The sequence below is a fragment of the Vulpes vulpes genome, chromosome 11 (genome assembly GCF_048418805.1).
Source record: "Vulpes vulpes isolate BD-2025 chromosome 11, VulVul3, whole genome shotgun sequence".
Classification (NCBI taxonomy): domain Eukaryota; kingdom Metazoa; phylum Chordata; class Mammalia; order Carnivora; family Canidae; genus Vulpes; species Vulpes vulpes.
The window spans coordinates 90,757,595-90,765,191 of record NC_132790.1 but is presented as its reverse complement, the minus strand read 5'-3'; the positions used below and the strand labels follow the sequence as shown (position 1 = coordinate 90,765,191).

The window sequence follows — 7,597 nt, the reverse complement described above, 5'->3', positions numbered from 1 at the left end:
ACCCCAGCTATTACTTTAGGTAATAATATTCATAGCTAAATAACTACATTTCCCAGTCTCCCATGCAGTCGGAGATGACTGATAAGAAATAAGAGGAAGTTGTGGGGGTAGGTTTGAGAGAAAGCTCTTTTAGATGCAGTCAGAACTATCATTTATATATTTCTTCCTACTGGTTCTCTGAAATGCAGCTATGATGACTAGAGCTCCATCAGCCATTTTTGATTAGGAGGTGATCCTAAAGATGGAGTACCCATGAGAAGAATGGTAAAATTGAGAGAGGACTTATTAGGTATTAAATTGATAAGAACAGAATAGTACACTTGATCTTAGTCAAAAGGCCAAGAAGCGATGGGAAGAATGGTAAAATGGAAAGAGAGAAAAAAATATTTGGTTTTTCATTGAGTCACCACTTACCAGTCAAAATAGCTCTGTACTACACACTTCTAGTCTTTCTGTATGAGAGAGAGAGAAACAGAGAGAGGGAGAGAAAAAGATGGAGAGAGCAAGAACAGTGAGCAAGGGAGAAATTTTTATCATATCGAAGTCAGTGTTATTTCTGGTCTTTGTTATTTACAGTAAAATGCAATTCTTAGCTGATACATTGCCCATTCCAACTAGGGTCAAATGGTGTGCAATGGAAAGAAGAAAGGTCATCTAGGCAGTGGCTATATGGTATGTCTGGGATGTTGACTTGCTCATTTTCAAGGTCTCATCTTTTATCTATTCTATCACAGTTCTTCATTATTTGAAAGTTGTGTTATATTTCCCAAATAAACTACATTGTTTAAATACAGAAAATTGACTTTGAGGTGATATTAGCAGTCAGCACAGTATAATAGAAAAGGTGTTGAGAATCCATGAGTTCTGGATCAAATTCCAACTCTTAACATTTATCAGCTTGTATGTCTCCTGCACAAGTTACTCGGTTTCCTTAGGGATAAAATGGGAATAGTAAGAGCCACCTCATGGAAAAATTGGTTAACATAAAGCTATTAAGCACCATAATACTCAATAATGGCAGATATTTTTATTATTTGAGTTCTATAACAAATCTTTTCTAAGCTTAGGAATAAATGGTTATGGTCTCTATAAAGTTCTCCAACATTATTATTAATCTGACTGAATCATTATTTTTACCAATCTTGAGCACTACTGCCACTTATGTTTTATGTGGCTTATTTTTTTTTCTACAGATTCTACCTTCTTTATATGTCAAATTACTACCAGACACCCTTCTAAACAGTGACTGGTCAAGAAATATTTGAGGTTGCTGTTCTAACTACATCTGTTCTCACAAATAGCAGAAAACATATGGAAGGTAGCAGGGGTTGGCTGTAGCAATCAGAATTCAATTATTTCTTTACTACTGAAGTTATATGTATTTTAAGCCATGAAGTAGCAGCATAAACATTAAAAAGGCCATTTTGACAATTTATATCATTTGAATAGGCCTTAATTATTTTAGTTACACATCATACTTTATTCTCATCCTAATCCAACTTATCTATACCTTCTGCATTAATTTTTAGGACAACTTAGCATCTGTACAGAGGCTACTTCTATGCATACTCTGATAGACACTGAATCATTTTATCACCAGCCTCATATGTTCTTTCATGGATATTTTAAAATGGCTTTTGGTATCACATTAGAAAATAGACAAATCCAATTTTATATTGGTTGTGGATGTCAGATTAAATTCAAGCTGAATTGTTAGCTAATAAATGAACTAAAAACCTTTTCTGATCTTCTTATTCAATAATATGTGAAAATAACCTAAGCCATTTCTTGTTAGTGTTATTATAATTTTAGTGTGACTTCAGCATTTAGAAACATAATTATGTAATAAGTTTCAAATATCTATAGTAAATATCAATCATCAATGGAATATTTTAAAATAACATTCAAATCAATCTGTCTTTGAAGAGTTTATTTTCAGAAAGTTATTCGTAGTTAGTACCATTAAATTCTGATTATAGGAACACCTGGAAGGTTCAGTGGTTGAGCACAGGGCGTGAGCCCAGTCCAGGGATCAAGTCCCACATGGGGTTCCCTGAGGGGAGCCTGCTTCTCCCTCTGCCTGTGTCTCTGCCTTTCTCTGTGTCTTTCTCATGAATGAATGAATGAATGAATGAATGAATGAATAATTTAAAATTCTGATTATAAAACAAGTATTGAACATAGATTATTCTATGTAGGCAATGGCAGACAAACATAATCGACTCTAAAACTAAATACTAGTGCAAAATAATAATGTGCTTATGTCCCTTATTAATATAAGTTCCAAAGTACATTAAACAATTGGCATATTCATGTTACACTTCACATTTAACATATCCTCTTACTGAATATTGTCACATTAACAATTAGGCAAAAACATGGACAATTATTTAAATAGGAAATAAATTTAAATGCCTCATGAATGAAACAGTGATCCTACTTCATACTGAGAAGGACTACTATCCATACTCATACATATAAAATTCACCTTACTAGCATTAGCTAGTACTTCCAGTATGATACTGAAAAGGAGATGTGAGAGGGGACATCCTTGCTTCGTACCTGATTTAATGAGAAAGCTTCAAGTTGTTCATCATTAATTATGATATTGGTGGTAGGTTTTTGTAGTTATTCTATTATCAAATTTCAAAAGTTCCTATTCCTAGTTTACTGACAGTTTGTATCATGATTGGCTGCTGAATTTTGTCAATGCTTTTTCTGCATCTATTGATATGATCACATGATTTTTCTTTTTTAGCTTATTGATGTGATGGATTGCACTAGTCAGTTTGGAATGCTGATCCTGTCTTGGCTACATGGGATAAATCCCACTTGGTTATAATGTTTAATTCTTTTTATACATTATTAGATTTAATTTGATTGTATTTTGTCAAGCATTTTGGCATGTATGTTCATGAGGTATGTTGGTCTTTTCTTGTAATGCCTTTGGTTTGATAATAAGGTAATACTGGCCTCACAAATTAAGAATTCCATTATTTCAATCCTCTGAAAGAGATTGTAGAGAACTAGTATAATATCTTCCTTACATGTTTAATAGAATTCAACATTAAACCCAACTGGTACTGGTGTTTTCTCTTTTAGAAAGGTTATTATTTACTAATTAATTGTCCTTAAAAGATATAGGCTTATCTAGATTTCTAGTTCTTCTTGTGTGAGTTCAGCAAGTTGTGTTTTCCAAGAACTTGGTCCATTCCACCTAAAATTTGTGGGCACAGAGTTATTCATAATATTCCTTGATAGCCCTTTAATGTCCTCTTCTCTTTTATGGATCCAAAAAAGTTTGTTGAGTTTTCAATTTGTTCAACTTTTTATTTGTTAGGCTGCCTAGTGACTTCTAAGGTCCTTACATGTGGAACCAAGGAATCAGAAGTCCTACTGATCTTTTTTTTTTAATTTAAATGAACTTTTTAACATTTTTGTTATATTTTTAAAGGTTTTCTTTGTCAAATTGTTATGTAAATTAACACAACTATATATCTTTTTAAAAGTTTTCAAGAAGAATTTATCCATTTTTCCAGATTTCTGGCTTAGAAGATTCATTTATATTTATTCTTGGAGACATTTGCTTTTCTGAGAAAAAATATTTTTACTTCATTCAGCTTTTTAAAATGTCAAAATTTCTACTAATTCTACCTGTTCTGAAAATTTGTATTCAGGCGATATAATTTTTGTCAAAACATTTTTTTAATTAATTTAAATACCAGCAAATAAATGCAATAGATAGAATTAAATGAAAATGAGTGATAGTTTTAAGGTGTGGAAAATGAGTAAAAATATTATTATACATACAAGATATATGATTGTATTTTACCATACAACATTAACAAAATTTCTTCAGAAGATAAAAATTAAAATACCAATGGCAAAAAGGAATTGAAATACTTTTTTTCTATACACTGATTCCTTTGAATCAGTGTATCAGGCAAAAATTATGCCTGTTTTGGACACATTGGAGTCTAATAACAGTGTTTGACATGAGGTAGGGGCTTAATATATATTTTCAAATGAACGGACCTTACACGTTGATGGCAGCTTCCTTCTTATTTATGCATATCTATGTAAGAGTATAAGTATTTCATTCAGTTCATATCTGTTCATATCTGATTTCTGCAGTGTAATGTTGCTTTCGGTTTTGGGAGAAGGGAGAGAGAGAGAGAGAGAGATAGTGAAAGGAAATTATCTCAGCAGGATGTTTCCCTCCTGTTGATGAAAAGATTTACTAAGGTTTTAAGGAGTTCTATACTACATCCCTTAAATGGTGTTCTTTTGTCTTAAACAATAGAAGACATTCCAACAGAGTCAGCATGAGTATGAATGCACATATCATATAGATAATATCATATTTTTTGTGGAGTTACAGCCAAGAGAGAAATGCAAACCATCAAAATAATCTGAAGATTTCAGCCCAGGTGGGGGCATTTTTAATTAAGCACTAAGGACTACAAGGGGAAAACTGCATTTTAAGGGAAGCACCTTTTTCTGAGCTTAAATATTATGTAAAATTCAACAATTGATATATTATTTTGAACTGAATATGTTCATCTTGGCCCAGTAGAGAAACGAGGCAAGTTTCAATGTTTTAAGTATTTATTTCCCTAAAGTTCATCCAAGTCAAGTAACAATTTGGGAAAATCATGCATAAAAAATCCCTTTTGCCAATTTTGTTTCATTCATTATAATCAGAAATTAAGAGTTTTGTGGAAATATTTTTTTAAAGATTTATTTATTTACTCATGAGAAACAGAGAGAGAGGAAGGCAGAGAAATAGAGAAGCAGGTGCCTCACAGGAGCCTGATGCGGGACTTAATCCCCTGACCCGGATCACGCCCTGAGCCTAAGGCAGACACATAACCGCTGAGCTACCCATGCATCCCAAGTTCCTGGGAAATAATTAGGCAATTATACAACTTCTTCAATGGCTGAATCTAAACTCACTTTTCTCTTACAGAATCTAACTGCAGATATAATCATTCATTGATACAAAGGAAGCATTAGTGCTTACCTGGTTGAACTTGGTATATTAAAGGGTTTGAACAAGCACTCATTTATGATTAAGATAATATGGAAGAAACTGCTTTCAAAGAATGAATTTGAGTTTACAATCTGTTAGCAAGGAGTTTATCCCAGTATAATCCACATCAGCATTCCAAAGTCTCATAGGCACTCTGAATTCAACATGTTTGGTGCTAAACTCATTTTATCTTTTCCATACTTACTATATTCTTATTTACATTATCTGTATCTCAGGAAACAGCAAACACCAATCACTCAGTCTCTCAAGTCAGGAATATGAGAGAGGCTTTTTATCATTTCTCTCTCTCAACCTGCACATGAAATCTTTCAAAGTGACCAGATGATTCTCCATCCTTCACATCTCTCAAATGTTCCCTTGTCTCTTAAGTCCTTTGGAAAACGTCTAAGTTTTAATATTAATAATTTTTTCTTAATTTTTATAATAGCCTACCTGATTTTCCTAATTTCATCCACAGTTCTTTCTCATGGATTCTTCCCTTTTACCTGAAGAGATCTTTTTTGAAAATGCAAAGAACAAACAACTTTTCTGTTTAAAATAATTCATTAGTCTCCATGGATTTCAGAATAAAACAAAACTCTTCTCCATAACACTTGGTTCTCGTGTGTCTTTCCTAAGATTACTAGTTTTTCATTTCCCTTAAGTTCATAACATCAGCCTCTCAATCCCTTGAGCTGAAACACAGGTGTTTCTCTTCCTAGATTAGACTCCTCCCATCTGAAAATTTGGACAAATCAATATTCTTGAAGGACTAAATTAAATCATTTCCATTGGATCTTGTGCTCTAACACATTCCTCCAAAATTCCCAATTTAACTGTATAGTACCTAAGCTCTATTTTTTAAACTTATGAACTATTCATAAACAACTCAAAGGCAAGTAGAGTATATATATCTCTTTGTTTTCCAATAATCTAGCATGAAGCCTGTCTGGTACATTCATTTGTTGAGTGAATGAAGCAAAATACCTTTCTACTTTCTACTCAAGAAAACTAGGATACATCTCCTCTTAAGCTACATACAAATAATCTGATGATTCAAAATGTAATATAAATACAAGACACTATCTGTAGCTACTTTATTCTCCTTTGAAGTTTTACCTCATGGGACCATAAAAAATCCTTAACATATTTAATATATTTTTAGAGAAAGGAATTATTCCCAGTGCAGAATAAATATATGTGTCCAGAGTAAATCTAAAATTTTACAGCATTTGCTAGGTACTCCATATTCAAATTATTTTTTTAAGATTTATTTGTTTTAGAGAGAGAGAGAGAGAAGATGAAGTGAGGGCAGAGGAAGAGGGAGAGAGAGATCTCAAGCAGATCCCCTGCTGAGTGCAGAGCCCAGAGCAAGGCTTAATCCCATAATCCTGAGATCATGATCTGACCGAAAATCAAGAGTTGTAGGCTTAATGAACTGAGCGGCCCAGGTGCTCCTAAAAATTAAAATTCTTAACAAAGTAGCAATAAACATATATCTATTTATAATTATTTTAAATGTAAATGGATTAAATACTCCAATTAAAAAACACAGGGGCTGAATGAATAAAGAAAATCTGTATGTTGTCTAAAAGTGACTCACTTCAGATCTAAAGACACACAGATCTAAATAGAAAATAGAAATTAAAAGAAAGATGGGATACAAATACTTATACCAGACAAAACAGACTTTAGAACAAATACTCTAGCAAGAGACAAAGAAGTGTATGTCATATTGATAAAAGGATAAATCCAAGAAGATATAAAACTTGTAAATAAGTAAATATTAAACAGACACAAAAGGAAAAATTGACAGTAATACAGCAATAATAGAGGTCTTTAACAACCTGCTTATTTCAAAGGATAGCTTATCAACACAAAATTAATAAGCAGTGACCTTAAAATACATATATGAACAGATTACACATTAGACCAGATTTAATAGATACATGCAGAATATCCCATCCAGAACCAGTGGAATACACATTCTCCTCAAGAGTACATGGAATGTTCTTCAGGACAAATCACATGTTAGGCCACAAAACAAGTCTCAATGATTTTAAGAAGACTGAAATCATATCAAGCATCTTTTCTGATCAGATCAGCATATGACTCTATAAATCAATTATGAGAAGAAAACTGGAAAAAACAAACATATGAGATGAAATAGTATGCTACTAAACAATCAATGAGTCAATGAAGAAATCAAAGAGGAATTCAAAAAAATAACAAAACAAATGAAAATAAAAACACAACATTCCAAAATCTTTGGGATATAGCAAAAGCAGTTGTAAGAGAGAAGTTTATAGTGATACAAGCCCATTTCAAGAAATAAGAAAAACCTCAAATAAAAAATCTGACCCTACATTTAAAGGAACTAGAAAAAGAAGAACAAAGTCTAAAGTTTGTAGAAGGAAGGAAATAATAAGGAGCACAGTGGAGATAAATTAAAGAGACTTAAAAAAAATAGAAAAGATCACTGAGACTAAAAGATGATTCTCTAAAAAGATATACAAAAGATAAACCTTAGGTAGACTTTTCAAGAAAAAAAGAAAAAGGAGCCCA

The 7,597-nt window shown here is 32.3% G+C and overlaps 1 pseudogene; it reads right to left on the bottom strand.

Annotated features, from left to right (window-relative positions):
* Window positions 1–241: 241 nt before the first annotated feature.
* Window positions 242–350, bottom strand: LOC112909459 (U2 spliceosomal RNA; annotated as a pseudogene).
* Between the last annotated feature and the right edge of the window lie 7,247 nt (window positions 351–7,597).